The following is a 21,917-nucleotide window of genomic DNA, read 5'->3' on the forward strand; positions in this document are numbered from 1 at the left end:
GGAGACACATCTACAGTATGGAATCACAATTTCAATAGCTTACCGTTAAATGACGGATATACCTTTTATGTCTGTGATGTTTTACAAATCAGATATTAATGTGTGGAAAAACATGAATAAAACTACACATCTTCAGATGTTATACATACATAAGTGTCTAATAATACAAAGTTATTATTAGTATGCTCCTCCGCTCCCTTCACTGGCTTCCAGTAACTGCTAGAATCCACTTCAAGACACTGGTACTTGCGTTCCATGCTGCAAATGGATCTGGCTCTTCCTACATCCAGGACATGGTTAAACCGTAAACCCCAGCACGTGCACTCCGCTCTGCATCCTCCTGATGGAGGAGCCCATGCTGGGCATAGCTGATACCAACTGCACAGGCCTAGTCTGTCACTTTATTTGACTAAATGTGTTTACTTATACATTTAATAGGTTTACACCTTCTGTCCATATGTGCTTTTTATTTAAAACATGTTTGATTAACTTTTGGTTCACATTTCAATAAATTGTATTTGTATTTGTACTCCTTTTGTCCATTATTCTTACTGAAAATGTTAGATTACACATTCACATCTGACTGAAGATTGGCCCTATTTATTTGTGACGTTGCAAACTCTGCGGTAAAAGGCACAAGTGATGTGAAGCTCATAAAGAGAGGCAAATAGAAATAATCAGCGGATGGAGTGTAGATGTGGAAATAGGTGTATTCGATCAGCTGACTGTTTTAACAATAAAAGTAGTTTCTTAGTGTACTGGTCTTAAAATCTCATAGCATCAGCTTTTAATGTTCCTCTTGGATGTTCTTCTTGACCCTCAGAGAAGGAGAACATGTCGTGTCTTTCAGGCATGTCCTTTCCTAACAAAAATGACAGGAAAAATAAAACATATTATTGCAGAACAAGTGTGTTATTTATGAAAGCAGTGTGTTTGTGTGTTTAGGGGCTGTAGATATAATTATTTTGTAATTGTAATGGTTTTTTTTTATTTCAACAGTGAGCTACAAAGACAATCAGATTATGAATGAACAGTATGAAGTTCATCAACATTGAAATACATATTATTATCAAAATAATATTTAACTGTTATCAAAACGTAGTGCAACTTTAGAAGCTTACTCTGTTGTCTCACTGAAAGAATAACTTTTACCATGTTTTTTACAGACAATATTGAGAGATAAATAGTAGCAGTTCTCACTATGTGTTAAATATCTTTGCCTTCAATACATTAAATTAGAAAGCTGACAAAATCACATTGCTTGTTAACATCTAAATGTAACTTTTTGCATGGAAAAACCCCTCAACTTAACTGATTTGCAGGTGATCTAGTATTTAGTATTGTTTAATGGAATGTATATCAGTGTATTAAAGTCAATACTACATTAATTTAAACCAATATCTTTCTTGATTCTTTGTACAGTATGAAAAAAATAGTATTTGTACCTGAGCTGAAGTTCACTGCTGTGAGGAGTCCAGGGGGGTATACTACGAAGCAGGATTTTCGCTTAGCCGGCTAAATTCAGGGAAAACTCGGCTTTCCGGTCCTACGAAGCTGGTTCTCTTTTTAGCAGGCTAGATCTCCATGGTAACTTATGCTTAGCGGCTAACCTGGTCCCGACCAGGTTAGGTTGCAGGCTAAGAGATCAACTCAGTGAAAGCACTGCCTGCTGACCAATCAGAGCTCCGTGTGCGGAGCGGGGTGCGGAGTTTAAAGCGATCAAGTCACATTACAGGAGAAAGGAAATACAGTTTAAACTGCCGTTGCAGGAAAGACGGCCGGCAAAAATCACAGACTGTGTGAACGTGAAATTGAATAGAATATCACCTCCCATCTTCAGCGTAATCTGACTATTATAACATTAGCGTTAAGAAAGCCTAATTAAATATCTGTCACAACATAAATAACCGGATCAAAGTAACAGTACAGTCCGCGGCATATCACATCATAATGTATCATATATTTCCTTATCTGAGTCAGCTGAGCCGTATCTGGCCCTGCAACACTTACAGTGTCACATACTGTATGCAGAAGTAGTATTTTAAGCAACACATTACGAAACACCCGAGTCAAATGTAATTAAAGTCAGGTCGTGTCTTAGACGGGGCATATCATAAACCTGTTAATGTACGCATTCGAACAATTTTTCTTGTACCAGCTGTATTCACCTTGCAGGTGCAGCTATGTGGCTTTTATCCTGGATAAAGTGTTTAAGTCATGGATGTTTAAAGTTTAACATCTTCATATTTGTCTAATAAAAAGTTGACTTTTGATTCAGGAAGTATGACGCGCTGCGCTGTCAGTACGCTTCTCCATGTTTGTGATTGGTCGAATGCTCCAAATACCACCCCTTTCATGTGAACGCGCACCTAACTAGATAGGGCACGGCTGGCTTGAGCGATCCACTCGATAACCCGTGTCGTAGTACCGTTTAGCGAGAGCGCGTATGTTTTGGATTAGGCCAACCGGCTAACTCAAACATATCCAGGTTAGGTTGAATCAGCTTCGTAGTACAGGCCCCAGTTCTGTCTCTCACTCTCTGGTCCAGCCTGTTTGCATCACCTGGACACCTTAAACAAACAGATATATATGTAAAGTACCATGTTTACTGGTACGGCCAGATCTAGGGGAACCTAGGCGCAGCATAAAATCTGCACTCTCTCCTCTTTTCCCACTCCCAAGAACACAAACAATGAGACAGTGAATGCCGTTTGGTACATTTAATTACCAAAGTTTTCGTTTTACAAATAAGTGCAACAACCCACAAAACAAACAAATCTCTGAACACAAAAATCTTGACTAACAAATAAGGAAATAAACATACAGGACTCTTACCTACACTGACGTAAAAACAGGAGAAAACGAGAACCAACCAAAAGAAAAAGGGTTTCACACTTTCACGTAGACTTAAGGCGTGTCCAACCAGGACAGGTGAAAGTTATGGCTATCCTTCCAAGGTTTACAAAATATACAAGGACAGAAGTACAAAACGACAGATACAAAATATGCAACAGTTGGGAGCAGGAGAAGCTGAGTCGGAGAGAGCGGCCGAGTGACTGCATAGCTGCAGCTTAAATGCTCCCCTCTTCTTCAGGTGGACCAATCAGCCTGTTGAAGGTAGCTAATCAGCTAACGGGCACCACCTGCTTGCTCACACACACACACAGACACAGGAGGAGGCAAACATCTCTACACACAATACACATAACGACCAGGGTCGTAACAGTACAAACAATATAACTGATTATCTTCTGTTGAACATGTTGGATTGTGTATTGCTCGAGTCAGGGTCCTTTTTATTCCACTGTAACTTTGGAAGTTGTGTTACCAATGCTTACTGTTTATTTGATACCCATTTGGTAATGCAATTCATAAAAACAACAAGGTTTGGGTTCGATCTTCAGATGACTGTGACGTTAACGTGTAAGCTCAATAATGAACTCCAGCTCAACCAACCATATTGTAATATCTAAGTAATCATCTTGAAATATGACATTAATAATTGTAATATACACACATCTTATTGTGAGGTTGATTTCACATACACTACTTCGACATTAGCTTGTCTACATACTTTAGCATAGCCAATTTAAATTAACCTTAGCGATGCATACAGTTCCTAACTACATAATAATCATCTCTCTAAGTTACAAGGATGACCTTACTTTATCAACCTCAAACAGAAGCCGTTTGTTGTACAGAATTATCCCACTTAACGCTTAACACTTGTCTATTTTTAACCTTTATATATATAGTCTATGATTTTAACTTGGAGGCTACTATTAGCATTGTTAGCACCGATGTAGCTACCACTCGCTTACACGCTAACCCAAGCCTTAACATTCATTACGTAATTATTATGGATTATGTACGTATCTATATACGCCGGGATCCGGAGTCATGGATGATCCTCCGGTCCTGTGTCATGGATCGCGAGTCCTGGATCTTGAGTCGTGGCCGTGGTCCTGGATCATAAGTCCTGGATGGATATCCTCGTGGATTCATCTTCCTATTATACACACATGCATTTCCAAACATTTGGACTACCTATGTTGAAATGTATTATCTTTTCAATTTACACACGGCATCTATTGCACGTCTGTCCGTCCTGGGAGAGGGATCCCTCCTCTGTTGCTCTCCCTGAGGTTTCTTCCATTTTCCCTTTAAACTGTGAGTTTTCTCCGGAAGTTTTTCCTTGTACGATGTGAGGGTCTAAGGACAGATGGTATCGTATTGTCATACTGAGACAAATGCAACATTTGTGATATTGGGCTATATAAATAAACATTGATTGATTGATTGACTTTACTGCTTGTTACACTCCTGGGGGGTATACTACGAAGCAGGATTTTCGCTTTGCCGGCTAACTTCAGGGAAAACTTGGGGTTTCCGATCCTACGAAGCTGGTTCTCTTTTTAGCAGACTAGATCTCCAAGGTAACTTATGCTGTGTGGCTAACCTGGTCGGGACCAGGGGGGTATACTACGAAGCAGGATTTTTGTTTAGCAAGATAACTTCTGGGACTTCCGGTACTACGAAGATGGTTAACTTTTTAGCGGGCTAGATCTCCATGGTGACTTATCCTGGAACCTCGTCTGTGCTCCGAAGCAGGATATGTTCCAGAATAAGAGATCAACTCAGCGAAAGCACCACGCCTGCTGACTAATCAGATGCTCAGTGTGCGGAGGAAATACAGTTTAAACTGCCGTTGCAGGAAAGACGGCCGGCCAAAATCACAGACTGTGTGAACGTGAAAATAAATAGAATATCACCTCCCATCTTCAGAGCAATCGGACTATTATAACTATTATTATACTATTATGTTAAGAAAGCTTAATTAAATATCTGCCACAACATAAGTAACCAGATCAAATTAACATTACGTAGCCTACAGTCCGCGGCACTGTGAGTGCAGACGTCGATGTGTCCCATTATCATTCATATCACATCATATCACATGCATCATAATCTATAATTTCCTTATCTGAGTCAGCCGAGCCGTATCTGGCCGTGCAACACTCACAGTGTCACATACTGTATGCAGAAGTATTATTTTAAGGAACACATTAAGTTGACGAAACACTCAAGTCAAATGTAATTAAAGTCATATCCACTCGTGTCTTAGACGGGGCAGTGATATCATAAACCTGTTAATGTACGCATTCAAACACTTGTTCTTTTACCAGCTGTATTCACCTTTCAGGTGCAGCTATGTGGCTTTTATCCTGGATAAAGTGTTTAAGTCATGGATGTTTAAAGTTTAACGTCTTGATATTTGTCTAATTATATAGTTGACTTTTCATTCAGGAAGTATGACGCTGCGCTATCAGTACGCTTCTCCATGTTTGTGATTGGTCGAATGCTCCAGATACCACCCCTTTTATGTGAACGCGCACCTAACTAGATACAGGGTTCCTGCAGGTTTCGCCAACTCAAATTTAAGACTTTTTAAGACCACTTTGAATATAATTTAAGACCTATTTCACGGCAAGAAAGTATGAAGGAAATTTACAATGAAAGAAGAAATACGTCCCATAATTACTTACAGAGTAAATGTATTCATGTTCAACATAAGAACAGTGACTGAACATAACAGCTTAACAGTACAAAGAACTGTGTTGGCGTGTTAGACAAAAAGTGTGTCTGTGTGTGTATGTGTGTGTGTTAGGGCTGTGCAATTAATCATATTTTAATCACAATTACGATTTTGGCCTGCCACATATACAAAAACAATATAATCGAAAAAATCGATTACTTTGCTTTGCTAGGTTGACAAAATATTTGATCTAATTAATTTTAGTCTAAACATTTTTAATCATCATATTTATATATGTTTAGTAGCTTGTGGAAGTGCGCTCCAAAATATTTGTTGATCTTGTTTATTGGTATTTATTATTTTGATATTATTTATTTAAATGCATCATTTATTTAATTAACTTTTGTATTGGTTTTTCAGTTTAATTATACGTTCAGGGTAATCAACAGTTAAAAAGATACTGTTCAAATTATTATTTGTTTTAAAATTCAATAAATGGATGTTTTCAAAGTCAATGAATAATATTTAACACTAGAACCGCTAACGGGTACATTTTACCCGCAGCTGTTTTTTTATTGTATGTAACTTTTTTTCCATAACACATTAAAGTTTCCCAGTCCGTGACTTTTCCTGAAAGTGTGTTATATAGCACCCTCTGTTGTTAAAAATTGTCAATAGGAAGTCAGATTGAAAAAATCGCCAAATAAATTGCCATTTATACCCATATCCGCCAGCGGGTAATATTTACCTCATAGAAAAAGCAGCGTAAACATGACGTGTTGCTATAGCAACGCCTTTTGTCTACTGCGGTTCCTTATAGATAGAGAGATATATATATAGATATATTGATAGATAGATAGATAAAGATAGATATATAGTTATAGATAGTGTAACATCTTGGAGAATACAAGATCTTGGATGACTGAGCTCACGTTGAGGACGTAATGCATGTGTGCAGGTTACGTGCCAGTTGAATAAAGATGGACACTTGGAATGAGAGAATTAGTCCGCGTCGTCTGTTTATGTAGACAATTATATGTCCATAGAACAGAAAATTACAGATGGATCGATAGATAGTTATAGATAGATAGAGAGAGATTGAGAGATTTGTACCTAAACAAAACACAAGTCTAACTCCAAGCGTTTAAATCAGCACTTGTAGCGATATTTTATACTTCATGCTATCTGCACAAACTATATCATATGAAAAGCTGAGAGTCCACAGATTCTATTGGTATAAATGTTATCCCTGTGCGATCAAAACTCACTGTTCTGTATGATAAATAAAATAACATTGTACCTTGTAAATCAATAGCGGGTACATTTTACTTGCGGTTCTAGTGTTAATCATCGTGATGTTTCGGGAGCTGCTGCACTAGCTAACAATCCGTGTATCTACCGTCCAATTGTTTTTCTTTATTAAACACGTAAACGGAAGAGGATCTGAGAGGCGTTTTTGCTTTTTGCTTTTTACCTTACTAAATGGTCAAATGGTCATTGGAGCGAGGGGCGGGGCGAAACTCACGGAAGTGATTTCAAAACAAAAGCACTCGTTTGCTAAAATCACACTTTTAATCACTACAGTATCCTGCTGAACGAACGGTGATTATTATAAACAAGGGGAATTTAGCGATCACAACGGAAACGGCCAAGACACATATTGAGCCCAGAAAATTGATGTTATTAAGAGCTGTAAATATAATAGGCCTCTGTCTAAAATGGACAACATTGTTAGGAGAATTAAACTATACAGTGATTCTGCACTACGGTCAACTCACTTAGCCGCCTCTCGAGTTTGTTTTTTCAAATCAGCTGCTCTTCATTCCTGCTATATTTGACGAGTGATACAAATATTTGTTACCACAAGTTCTTAAGGAAACTGACACTGTTGGACTCTGTTCTAGTTTGACTTCTATCAGAAATAAAATGAAGTACTTTTACTATGTACTTTGTGAGTAATCCTCTTTCAGAGTCCCCTCCATACATAATACATGTTTTCTGCTATATTTGATGAATGATAAAAAGACAATTTTACCTTAATAAAGTTGATATTGTTTGACTTTTTATTAATTAGCCTACTACTTACAATACATTGAAGTACTTTTACTGTGTATTTTTTGAGAAATCCTCTGTCAAAGTCCCCTGCTGAGAACAAAATCAAGCCACTTCTGCTAAGTTTGATGAGGGAATTGCTTTTTGTTGCCATTAGTTCTTCGTGAGATCGATCCTGTTGGACTCAGTACTAGTGAAACTACTCCCACAAGTACTATGAAGTACTTACTGTGTACTTTTCCAACAATCCTCTGTCAATGTCCCCTCCTGAGAACAAGAATGCATGTTGCTCTGCTATTTTGAATAAGCGTTAAAAAACCTTTCTTCATGAGACTGATATTGTTGTACAGAGTATTTTAAGAGGATGGTAGACTGCACACTGACACACTCTGTCACTCTTGTTGGCCTCTTATGATGCTGCTGTCTTTTAATATTATTATTTCTCAGCCGCTAGTTCGTCACAGATTCTTCAGTCTCATCAGCCTCATCCTTCCATCAGTCTCATCAGCCTCATCCTTCCATCAGTCCCAGTCAACGCCTCCAGCACACTTCCAGTGTCTGACTCCATATGATATTGTCCTGATGCTAAGGTTGATGCCCCATGATCACACAATGACCCCTCTAAAGTCTGAGTGCCAAGGACCTCATATTATGTATGTCATTAATGTTACATCACTCATTATAACAATTTGCTTTCCTTTTTCTCTTCTCTTAACTGAATAGCCCTGTCTTTAAGTATAATACAATGTAAAGTCCTTTTCCTGCACCTTTTGAAGGCTTCAAAACAGGCATTTTTAATGTATGTGTTTGGAGAAATGACACAATCAATGGCCCAGAATTGTATAAACTCTGAATCTTGTGGTGCTTGAAGAATTACACACAGGTTAAGCCGGCCAGGATATATGCTTTTTTTGCAATATTTATTAATAAAATGTATCCTTTCACAAATCTTTTCAACTGCTGTAAGTTAGGGCACTCTCTGTGCAGAAAATTTAAAATATTCTTCATTTGCAGTATTTAAAAAAAAAAGTGTTCTGAAAGACTGCATCAATTATATATGTATATATCCATCCATCCATCCATCTTCTCCCGCTTATCCGTGGTCGGGTCGCGGAGGTAGCAGTTCCAGCAGAGAGCCCCAAACTTTCTTTTCCCTGGCCACATCAACCAGCTCTGACTGGGGGATCCCAAGGCGCTCCCAGGCCAGAGAAGAGATATAATCCCTCCATCTGGTTCTAGGTCTATCCCTTGGTCTCTCTCTCTCTCTATATATATATATATATATATATATATATATATATAATATCAATATTTGTATTAACTAACCAAAATCAATTTAAATAACGGGCAAAAATGGGTTAATTGCCATGCATGTGGTGTTTGATATAGTTTACGTTCAATTTCAACTATTTTAGGCAGAAAAACGTATATTGACCAAACCTTTTTAAATAGTTTACTATAATCTAGAAAGGTTTTTGTGAGAAATCATTTCAAAAGTAAACTGACGGAATGGAAGAATCAGCGAGGAATGAATAGGAGCAGAGAAATAATAATATATTAAAAGTAAGCAGCATCATAAGAGGCCAACAAGAGTGACAGAGTGTGTCAGTGTGCAGTCTACCATCCTCTTAAAATAATCTGTCCAACAATATCAGTCTCATGAAGAAAGGTTTTTTAACACTTACTCAAAATAGCAGAGAAACATGCATTCTTGTTCTCAGGAGGGGACATTGACAGAGGAGTACTGGAAAAGTACACAGTAAGTACTTCATAGTACTTGTGGGGATAGTTTCACTAGTACTGAGTCCAACAGGATCGATCTCACAAAGAACTAATGGCAACAAAAAATAATTCCCTCATCAAACTTAGCAGAAGTGGCTTGATTTTGTTCTCAGCAGGGGACTTTGACAGAGGATCTCTCAAAAAATACACAGTAGAAGTACTTCAATGTGTTGTAAGTAGTAGGATAACTAATACAAAGTCAAACAGTATACATTTCATTAAGAACTAATGGTAAAATTATATTTTTATCTTTCATCAAATACAGCAGAAAAACATGCATTATGTAAGGAGGGGACTTTGACAGAGCATTACTCACAAAGTACACAGCAAAAGTACTTCAGTTTATTTCTGGTATAAGTCAAACTAGAACAGAGTCCAACAGTGTCAGTTTTCTTAAGAACTTGTGGTAAAACATATTTGCATCACTCGTCAAATATAGCAGGAATGAAGAGCAGCTGATTTGAAAAAACGAACTGGAGAGGCGTCTGAGTGACCGTAGTGCAGAATCGCTGTAGCCTACAGTTTAAATCTCCAAACAATGTTGTCCATTTTAGACAGAGGCTTATTATATTTACATCCCTTAGTAACATCCATTTTCTGGGCTCAATATGCGTCTTGGCCGTTTTCGTTGTGATCGCTAAATTCACCTTGTTTCCCTTTGTTTATAATATTATCACCGTTCCAAGCAAGTGCTTTTGTTTTGAAATCGCTTCCGTGAGTCTCACCCCGCCCCTCGCTCCAAGGACCATTTGACCATTTAGTAAGGTAAAAAGCTAAAACGCCTCTCAGTTTACGTGTTTAATAAAGAAAAACAATTGGACGCTAGATACACGGATTGCTAACGCTACATTAGCAAAACAAACGCTCATTTCTTTTGCAAAAGGTGCAGCGGGCTTCAAACACGTTCCCCTCCACTGGTTTCAACCAAGCACTAAATTAGATGTTTTCCAACCAAATACGGTTGAATTTACACTTACCCATATTTATTTGTAAGTAGATACATGAGTTTCTGACTGCCGCTAGCTGAAGCTTGGTTGCCAGGTTACTAGTTGGGTGTTCTCCGATAAGGGGCCGGGGGAAACAAATTTAATGATGACTGGTTCCATGGTGATGTATTTAAATACAAATTGTTGGGGGGAACTGAAAGGCTCCTACCGTACTGGTTACTTTGCAGCCCGGACATTTTCCCCAAAACGCATTTAGACGTTTTCGCAACACAGAAGTACCTTTCAAATCCGAGAATTTTTAAGACCTTCTAAATCATATTTAAGACCTTTCTTATTTTTTTGGTCATATTTAAGACCTTTTTAAGGCCTTAAATTCAGATTATCAAATGTAAGACTTTTTAAGACCCGGCGGGAACCCTGTAGATAGGACACGGCTGGCTTGAGCCAGAGCCCTAAAGAGATAAGAGTTACGACACTCTTTGATGTCGCCGCCAGCCGTGGTTTATGTATGCCGGGATAGTTCCAAGAGCACTTCCGTGGCAATGCTTCTCTATGGCAAAAACAGCACGAACATGGTCAAAATAGTCATAGATTAAACCAACGCTGTTATTTTTTAAAGATTGCTTTCATATTTACATGATGTGGTTACACTTTGTATGGATTGGCACTATTTCCAAGTTTCGTTATTTAACGATATTTTGAGGGGAAAGTGTGGTAGCACAAGCAGGCTATGTTGATGTCACTGCCAGGGCAGTCACGTCCGTAGTATAGTTGCGCTGCGCTGTCATGTTCTTCTATTGGACAGACAGCAGCGATTGCGTTATTGAATGGTAAATATATATAAAAAAAACACAAACACCCAAGTACTTTTTCAGCTGTAATTGCATTATTGCATACTTTTTATTGACAGTTTTGCATTTGGAGAGGCAGGGTGACAATGGAAAGCTTGGTAGCCTATTACTTAGATACGTTTTACATTTTTGGAGGGAAACGCTTGTGTTCATGTTAGCATGGGTAGCATGATCATGTTAAGACTATGAATATCATTTTTACAAATATTTACAAACAACTATTTACAAAAAGCAACTATTTATAAAAAAGCAATACTATTTACAAAAAAGGGTTAGGGTAATCAACTATTTACAAAAAAGCAATACTATTTACAAAAAAGCAATACAGAACTCTAGTGCATCCAGGAGCCTAACCATTTTGAAAAAAACTAAAAGGTTCCTTTGTGAAAGGTACATCCTCTTCATCTGTTTCCTGGGCCCTAAAAAGCAGAGCAAGAATAGGAACAGTGGTGAATAAGGGGAGATAATATAGTTGGGAGCAGACTGAACAGAGGACATAGCAATATTCATGTTAAAATGTTTGCACAACAAATATTATGGCACTTTCGTTTATATTGCATTTTAATAGATCAGTTGTCGTACCATGGTTGGATGTGCAGCATGTGGATGCTCTAATACAGGGGTGTCAAAACTCAAATGCAAATCATTGCAAGTCTCTTCAGTGCGCATCTCACAAAATGAGATGCATTGTGGGACATGTAGTTTATGGGCAACGTGCTCCTGTAAAGCGGCACGTAACCTTATAATAAACGTATTATATTCTTTGCAAGCTCTTGTGGGCCACATAAAATGAAGTGGCGGGCCGGATTTGGCCCCCGAGCCTTGAGTTTGACACCCCTGATCTAATCGATCCGAGAAGGGGTTCCGGATGTATGGCTTCCCTAAGGACGTAGAGCGAAGGAAGAGATGGATGGCAATGGTCAACAGACAAAACCTGTGTCTGACAGAGGATAACAACAGCAGAAAACTCTGTCATGTAAGTAATGTTCACAGAGGTGACATGACTTGTTAACATTTATCATATTTCCAAGTGTAGATAATTATGACTCTTCAATGACATTTGAAGTGTGCAGTGGAAACTGACCAAACCTACCTACCAGTGCTTGAATTGGGCCGGTACTCACCGGTACGCAGTACCGGCACTTCTGATTTTTACCCATGTGGTACCGGCACTTCTTACTGAGTACCGGCAAGGTGCCGGTACTCAGTAAAATGCCGGTACTCAGCCGCCGGCAATATACGTATATATTGTAAACACAACGCAGCGCAAATGTGGGTCTGACTCTGCCTCACAGAGGGTGACTGGCTGTCTACATGACATGGCCTGCCGACATTGCCACTTTCATACAGATCATACTAATGCCCTCGATTGGTCTCTGTGTGTCATTCAAGCTCGGGAGGGTGTGTGTTGGTGTATGTGTGGCGCGAGCGAGCGAGAAAGCGCGTGCACCGGTTACGTGTATTGTTGTTAGCATCTGGTGCTAGCTAGCTGCGCTAAAGTATATAATGAGCTGTTTCAACAACAAGGTGGAGGGAGAGTCCTTTGCTGTCAGACTGAGAGGCTGAAAACTACAGCTCTGGTGAGGTAAATTACTCTCTGAGTCTTTAGATAGTTAACTTAGTTTAAGTTATCTCAGTGGGTCTCAAACGGTTCGGTCACCATTTATGTAAACACATATTTCCATTTGAGGGGGTAGTGATAAGTAAAATATGCATGAATAATACAAACAAAATGTTAACTAGGTGAAAAAAGGTAAGATAAACTTGTTGAGAGCTAAAACTAGTATTTGCTGTTGCCTCAAAGAGGAGCAGGGGGGAGAGGAGGGAGACAGGAGAGGCCGATTCAGGAGCCCAGACACACTCACAACTATAAATGAACCAAAAACAAATAAATAAACAAGTTTCAATGTTTTTTCATATTGGATATTGTATGTTATTGGTTATGGCCATGTACTTATGATTTTATGATTATTTAAATGTATACATTTTTGTTTCATATGGGTGTAGTTTCTTTATTTCCCCCTCAAAATGCACCAGATTGATGCATTTAAGTCCAACATTTAAAAAAAAATCTTACCGGGGGAGCATGCCCCCGGACCCCCCTATAGGATTTGAGGCCCAGCCCCACTGTTCCCAAATAGATTTGCAATTTTTTTAAAATAGTAACCCATCTCCATATGTTTCTTTTTGGGTAGTAGATTTAAACTAGAGGGCTATCACTTTGTGCAGCAACGCTATTGACAAATAAATCCAGCAAAATGGCACAAAAAACTGGTAGTGACCTCAGGGACGAGGAGTCATTTAACCAGCCAGTAGGAATCAAGCTTTACTTTCTTTTATATCCATAAAGAAAAAGTAAATCTGTTTACAGTTGTTTCATTATGGATGTCGAGAGGTATCCATATATCTCTTAATTTTGCTCTCAAAGTGCACCAGATTGATGCATCTAACTTCAATATTTAAAAAAAAATGTTCCCGGGGGAGCATGCCCCCGGACCCCCCTAGACTAGAGGGTGTCAGGTTCACTCCCCACTTATAAAAATAGCACTTTACCACTGCACCCCCTCTAATCTCAGATGCACCCTGAGTCATTTTGTTTAAGTACAGTGAGCCTTTCTAAAATATACAGTAAAGAGACAAACCCACCAGCATTATAGGATATACTATGACTTTGTGCCAAATACTTGTTGCTGATTTAGAGTACTGGCACCTTTTTTATTCCAATTCAAGCACTGCTACCTACACTTTGAAGACGACCAATATATTGGCAACAAATCAGGAGGAAATTTGAGGTTGATGCCAGATGCTGTTCCAACAGTATTTATACAATCGGCCTAAGCCGAAAATGAGGAAATCCACGTCAAGGAGTATGCCTCCAGCTGTTAATATCAGGAATGATGACCACACCTATTATGGCACATCAAACATTGGTATGTTATATGAAGCTAACAATGTTTCCCATGTTACATAATTCAAGGATAGACTACACTCCTAATGAAACCTTCAGATTATACAGCTTCAAAACTACCAGGGTTTAGGGATTCTCTGAAGATTCATATACCACATGTAGATAATCTACTGATGTCTTCATACTTTAACATTGCCAATAGACGAACTTAGATGAATGTCACTATAGGAGTGTAGTGTACCCTTAAATGACAATAGGTGAACATGTAAAGGCAGCATACACATATAACAGCAAGATTGCCTTGTTATTGTTACAGAGATTCAGGGAGATATTGAGGTGGAGTTCCAAGGGAATGAAAGGGACATAACAGACAGAGAGAGTGAGACAGATGTCAGCAGACTGCCAGGGGCCAGTATGTCAGGGGCCGACAATCAAGAGGCCACCTTACCAGAGATCAGTGTGCCAGGAGCCAGTCAGTCAGGGGTCAGCTATGAAGAGGCCAGTTTGCCAGGGTCAGGTGCTCCAGGGACCAGACTGCCAATGGCCAGTTGTGACCGGGCTCACGTGGAGGATCTAATGAGGCAACTGAGAAGGGAGAGATTACTAAGAAAGAGAGCAGAGAGGGCTCTGGTAAACCAGAAAAGGATTAATTCGGCATAAAAAAAAAACACAATTTGAATAATCTAAAGTTTAAAAAAATCTTCAACACAGACCAAATTAGAGCACTTGGGCAATCAAAAAAAGGTGGGATACGGTGGGGGAAAGAAACCGTGAAAAAAGCAATACAACTAAGGTTCTGTTGTGGCACTACAGGATATAAAACCCTCCAAGCCATGAATATGCCTCTGCCTGACATCAGGACCATTCAGAGGAGGATGCAGCACGTCAAACTGGAGCCAGGAGTGTTGGGGGAGGTGTTTGATATGCTGAGGCTGAAGGCAGATGGTATGAGTGAGATGGAGAAGAAATGTGTGCTCACCTTGGATGAGATGTCCATCACCCCTAGCGTGGAGCTGCATCTGGGAACAGGGAGGCTGTTTGGGAACACAACACTACCTGGCCACAAAGGCCAGGCCACTCATGCCTTATTGTTCATGCTGGCTGGTGCTACTACGCGGTGGAAACAGGTTGTGGCTTACCACTACAGTCGTAATTCTTCTGACGGTGCAGTGTACCGGCCCATAATACTCACTATCGTTGAAGCAGCGGCATCTATAGGGCTTCATGTGGTTAACATCGCCAATGATATGGGGAGCCCCAATAGGGCTATGTGGAAGTCCTTTGGGGTGACCTATGCCAAGCCGTGGGCAGCACATCCTGTGAAGCCACAACAGCATCTGTACTTCATGCCTGACATTCTACACGTGGTGAAGAATTTAAAGAGTGCCTTGCTGAATGGTCACGTCATCACCATACCACAGGATGTGGTGGACAAAGAGAAGCTGCCGTCCAGTGTGGTGTCTGTCGGCCCCCTGAAGGATCTGGTGTCATACCAAGAGGGAATGGCCCTAAAACTGGCATCCAAGCTGTCTAGAGGCGTCCTGGAGCCTAGTCATTTTGAGAAAATGAAGGTCAGTTCAGCAATGCACGTCTTCTCCAAGTCATCGAGTGCTTCCCTGAGGTACATGGTGGCGGAGCAGCACAGACCAGAGTCCTACCTTACCACTGCGTGGTTTTTGGAGACGGTGGACCACTGGTTTGACCTCATGTCGTCGTGCAACACTGTTACTGCCCTAAGTCATTTCAAGATGGAGGAGTATGATAAGGCCATCAGCTTCCTCCGGGACTCCATCCATCTGTTTCGGGGCCTGAAGATCGGTCCCAAGGGCAGCTGGAAACCAGTCCAGACAGGACTGGTGATGGCCGCAACAACAATCCTGGAGGTCCAGCATAACCTGTTGAGACAAGGGCACAAATTTGGTCTCACAAGCCGCTTCACTCAAGACTGCCTGGAAAACACATTTTCGTCCATTTGTCTGAGGAACTCTGTCCCAACACCTGTAGAGTTCCAATATGCACTGCGCGCTGTCACCGTGGGCCAGTTCCTATCGCCAGTGCATACTGGCAGTTACGTGGAGGATGGATCAGACCACTTGGCAGACTTCCTGGACACGCAGAACAGCAGCTGCAGTCCTCCTGACGTTCTGAGAATGGAGCAGCTGGTAGACCTGACAACATCACCTGACATCACTAAAACCGAGTCCTGTGTGCTATACCACCTTGCAGGATACATTGTGAAAAGGGTCATCAGCTTCTCACTTTGTGACAAATGCCAGTGTGCCCTAGTGAAAAATGTCAGTGATGGTGAAAATGAGAGAGCTGGTCTACTGGTATTAAAATAATTTAAAAGGGGTGCACTTTACCGTCCATCTGAAGAGGTTTTCACCCTTGTTCAGAATGTGGAGCAGCTGTTCCGTGTGAGGACGAGCGATTCTCTCATGGAGTCCTCAAATGCAGTGTCACAGCTGGAACAAGAACCCATGTTGCTGGAAAGCAACCTTCCCTCATGCCATGACCTGAAGAAAAAAATCCTCTCAACATACATCAGGCTGAGGTTAAGGATTGCATCAAAGTGCATCAGGGCTGAGAGGAAGGATAAACATAAAGGGTATCTTGGCAGCAAGAGTCAGAGTAAGAAGGCAAAGAAGACCCAACAGACCTCTGCACCGAAGGTCATAACATCTAGGCCACTGCCAAACACCTTACTCGTTGCCATCGATGTACTTGGCATCTCCATTCCCGGTCCACCGTCAGCAGCCTCCAGCCTCCTCTTCTTTCAGCAATCATCACCTGCAGCCGTTGCCAGCACCAGCCTCCTTCAGCAGCAGCACCCTCCTCCAGCAGCCCCCTCCTCCAGCAGCAGCACCCTCCAGCAGCAGCACCCTCCTCCAGCAGCAGCACCCTCCTTCAGCAGCAGCAGCCTCCGCCAGCAGCAGCAGCAGCAACAGCCATGGCTGACATATGAGGCTGAATAAAAAAAAGTGCTTATTATTTTTTTTAAAGTGTTTATTTTGTTAAAAATAAACATTTTGGATGCATGACCATGTTTTAGGCTCATCCTTCATTCACTGCTGTAGAGTAGCCTGTTCAGTAGGCTATTATTTTTTTTAAACTGAATAATACCTTTGAAGAACATTCATTAAACTAGTGTGTATATTACAATACAAAGGAATCTATCCTAGCATGCCATCAAGCATTAAAAAGTAGCGCTAGGCTAGTTGTACAGTACGGATGACAGTCAACATGTCACATAATGAAATGTTAGTATATCCCAAAATTCAATGAAATATTAAATGAAATATTTATCACAAACGCCACCTCATTTCTACTAGTGCTAGCAGTTAAGTCATATCATACAGAAAAATCCGACTAAGGATGGCTGACACGGTCAGGTTCAGCAGATAAAAACCAAAATAACAAAAAAAACACATAATCAATCTAAATCCTGCTTGTTAGTTACCCAGCATCATTGATATATAAGCTGCTAGCGATTCATTACTGAAATCTTACCTTCAAAGCTGACGAAGTCGCGCTAGCAAAATTGGTTGTAACAACCAAGATAAAATATAGATAATTACGCTGTGCATATACAAATGAAGACCAGTATAAGCATCATAAAGGGCCTCTGATACAATATAGACAGTTGACAATTCAAAAGAGTTTGATATTTCAGCAACTTAGCTCTGGAACTAATCGACGCGCCGTAATGTAAGTGAATGAGGTTCAATGCCCAAATGACGATATTTGGAACTATTTCGATGTCCATACCCCGGAAGTAGGCGCCGCCATTTTTTACAACGGAGGTCTATGGGAGTGTCGTAACTCTTATCTCTCTAGAGCTCTGGCTTGAGCGAACGAGTTGATAGCCAGCGTTGTAGGACAGTTTAGCGAGAGCGGCTTTGTTTTGGATTAAGTCAACCGGATAACTCAAAACATATGCAGGATAGGTTGAACTAGATTCGAATTTCGTAGTATACCCCCCTGGTTAGGTTGCAGGCTAAGAGCTCAACTCAGTGAAAGCACTGCCTGCTGACCAATCAGAGCTCAGTGTGCGGAGTTTAAAGCGATCAAGTCAAATACAGAAAAGCTGCCGTTGCAGGAAAGACGGCCGGCAAAAATCACCGACTGTGTGAACGTGAACATTAATAGAATATCACCTCCCATCTTCAGAGCAATCTGACTACTATAACATTAGCGTTAAGAAAGCTTACTTAAATATCTGCCACAGCATAAGTAACCGGATCAAAGTAACAATAAGTAGGCTACAGTCCGCGGCATATCACATCATAATGTATCATATATTTCCTTATCTGAGTCAGCTGTGCCATATCTGGCTGTGCAACACTCACAGTGTCACATAGGCTACTGTATGCAGAAGTATTATTTTAAGCAACACATTAAGTTGACAAAACACTCGAGACAAATGTAATTAAAGTCAGATCCACTCGTGTCTTAGACGAGGCAGTGATATCATAAACCTGTTAATGTACGCATTCAAACACATTTTCTTTTACCAGCTGTATTCACCTTGCATGGTGCAACTATGTGGCTTTTATCCTGGATAAAGTGTTTAAATCATGGATGTTTAAAGTTTAACTTCTTCATATGTCTAATATTATAGTTGACTTTTCATTCAGGAAGTATGACGCTGCGCTGTCAGTATGCTTCTCCATGTTTGTGATTGGTCGAATGCTCCAAATACCACCACTTTCATGTGAACGCGCACCTAACTAGAGAGGACACGGCTGGCTTGAGAGATCCACTTGATAACCCGCGTCGTAGTACAGTTTAGCGAGACCGCGTATGTTTTGGATTAGGCCAACCGGCTAACTCAAACATATCCAGGTTAGGTTGAACCAGCTTCGTAGTACAGGCCTCTGGTTAGAAGCTAAACTGCATTTCGTTGTCTCAGTACCTGTAATATGTGCAATAACAATAAAGTTGAATCTAATCTTGAGCAGGGACAAATGTATTTACTCTGTACATATCGGACATTAACGATTAAATACATTTGTGTATTCTTTATGAAAGCAAACCGAGTCAAGCCGACTCTGGAGGTGGCGGTATGCACCTTAAAGTTGTTCACCTGATTGTTTAATTTGAAGGTGCCTGATGTGAACATTTCCAGAAGAACATCTAGCTTGAATGGCCTTTGTATGTGTACAGTACAGTATAGCCCAACCATTTAGACCTTTTTTCCCATCAAGAGTTTGAATTGGAGAAGGGTAATGGTTATCGATGGTGCTTTTAAAGCCTATTGTATAATAACTGTGTGATTTATATTGCTTTTCCAATGCATATGGACGCCAATTTACACTGCTCTTCCCGTCAAGAATATGAATAGAACCTAGTTAGATCACTTAGACCAGTGGTTCTCAAAGTGGGGTCCGCGACCCCCCGGGGGTCCGTGGCACTCTGCCAGGGGGTCCGTGAAAAGTTTTCAGATTCATTCATTTAAATTATCATGATATCATTTCTTTTTCATTATAATTTTTTTTACAAAGGGCTTCATAGTTCAACAAATATTTTATTTTTTTTAATCTAAAATAGTTCATAGATTACGTTCTAATCTAACGAATCTATACATTTAAAAATCAAGCGCGTCACCCGTTACCATGGAAACAACAATAACTGGTACGTCAGTCAGAGAGCGCCACTGCTAGCATCATAGAGATATAACACGGCTAGCATACTACGAAGATGGACCGATTTTTAAAACGACCGGTTACGGCTACAAATGAAGTAAATGAAAAACAAAAGTAAGGAAATACGATGAGGAGTATCTCCAATATGGATTTATTGAAGTGGAAGGGAAACCGAAATGTCTGATATGCCTGCGGTGTCTTGCCAATGAGGCGATGAAGCCTGCCAAATTGAAGAGGCACCTCGAGACCAAGCATCCAGATTATGTAAAAAAAGACCGGGCTTTTTTTTAGAGGAAGGGCGAGGACTACAGCCAGCAACAACAACGGATGGTTAATGTTACGTCTGTTTCTGCTAAAGAGCAGACGACGAATTTAGGACATGTCTGCTGATATCAAGTCACAACTGCTGGAAAGACTGAGAGGGTCTAAATTCGCGGTTCAATTGGATGAGTCCATTGATGTGTCCGGCTCTGCGCGGCTCATCGCACTGGCGCGAGAGGAGAGGGAGAGCCGCAGAAGTGAGACTGACTGAGATTACTTTGAGCAACATGCATGGGAATAAGTTACAATATAATACATTTGTGTATATTTCTCGCTATTCAGATGGTCTGCTGCCTGGTGCTGCTGTTGCGCAATGTGCAGTAGTGTCCTCTTTTCGCACCATGACATTATCAGTTATGAATTTGTTTTTCACTGCTTGAGAAAATGGATTTGTGGCTGAGAGCGTGTGAAAAATCTCAATTGTGTGAGAGTTGGCAGCCCTGTGAACTCGCTTGACATTATTATGTATGAAACTGCCAATCAGATTTATTTACTTATTAATCGAAGGTGCCGGAACGCTGTTCTGGATCGTTCCCGCCCACTTTAACCTGTGTGTGTGTGTGTGTGTGTGTGTGTGTGTGTGTGTGTGTGTGTGTGTGTGTGTGTGTGTGTGTGTGTGTGTGTGTGTGTGTGTGTGTGTGTGTGTGTGTGTGTGTGTGTGTGTGTACACTTGCGTACACTTGCAGAGAAAAGCAATCAGCTTCATGACTGCTTTGCATCACTCCAATAGTGTCCAGAGCTGGCTGCCATTACAAGTAGTGGTTTGGGATTGTAGCAATGCAGTTGCAGTTGTTTTGCAATTTACTTGATATATGTTGCAATGCAGGCATGTGTTCAATTGTTTATAGCCTGCATTTATTTTGTTATTAGACTTTTATAAATCATTTAATTTTAACTAAGAGTGAAACACTTGGTGTGTGTGTGTTGAAATGCACTTCAAATGATCACTTTTCTCTTGATTTCCCTTTGATATTTTGTTTAGGTACAGTGTTACTTGCAGCTGATTGATTGATTGTTTTATGGGTATTCTGTGTTGAGATGGTGCAAATATTTTTAATACATATCTAATATATTTCTAATACATTGCTCTTGTGTTGTTCTTTCACATAACTAAGACTATAGAAGTGTAAAAAATAGGCTACGTCAGATTATTCCAAGGGACATACATGTCAAGTCAAGTCAATTTTTATTTATATAGCCCAAAATCACAAATCAGAATGAGGGGGTCCTTGGTGTATTCTCTATCTTGTAAGGGGTCCTTGGCTGAAAAACAATTGAGAACCTCTGACTTAGACACATCCTGGGGATTTCAGAATGGTACACTGTAAAACCTAACATATAAGAATGAATAAGTAAGCCTTACTTATTTTTTATTAACTTGTTATGAACACTCAGTTTAAATAATTAAGCTGTAATACAGGGTTGAAAAACCTAACTAACTCAATGTAATTGATGTGAGCTAATTTAGAAAAACTAAGTTAGTGGAAATGTTTTTTTTTTTTTCAACATTAGGACATGCGCAGATCACTCCTTGACCACTTCGCGCTCAAAGTTACTTTCCGGAACTTTCTGGAACATTTACGAGCATGCCTTGCAGCGGATGGACGTCTCCCCAACGGCTAGCCGCTATGGTCATTATCATTGTCACATTACAGTGAATCTTGTGCTTAGCACACTGCTTTGGTGAGTACATATTAACATCCCAACCGTTTTGCTGTCTTGTTGTTGTATTTAATCTCAAGGTTTATATGCTTGCTAGTTAAGATAACATTAGCTAACGTCAGCGCCGTATAGACTGAGAGTTATGTCATCTCCGTTCACTCCAATGGACCACTTTTTTACAGCAATGGCAGATCGTGGAGCCTCTCAATCGTT

The 21,917-nt window shown here is 40.3% G+C and overlaps 1 protein-coding gene across 3 annotated transcripts in view; it reads left to right on the plus strand.

The window, feature by feature from the left end:
* Nucleotides 1-21,579: 21,579 nt before the first annotated feature.
* The window catches only part of LOC307028135 (uncharacterized protein), an 8,356-nt gene continuing 8,018 nt past the window's right edge, over nucleotides 21,580-21,917 (plus strand). For 2 of the 3 annotated variants that reach the window (XR_013804847.1, XM_079662938.1), the window contains exon 1: nucleotides 21,580-21,725. The gene's annotated coding sequence lies outside the window, so the exon portion shown is untranslated. The remainder of the gene's footprint in view (nucleotides 21,726-21,917) is intronic. The other variant, XM_079662937.1, reaches the window with a different exon arrangement.

The sequence above is a fragment of the Notothenia rossii genome (assembly GCF_949606895.1).
Source record: "Notothenia rossii genome assembly, chromosome: 2".
NCBI lineage: Eukaryota > Metazoa > Chordata > Actinopteri > Perciformes > Nototheniidae > Notothenia > Notothenia rossii.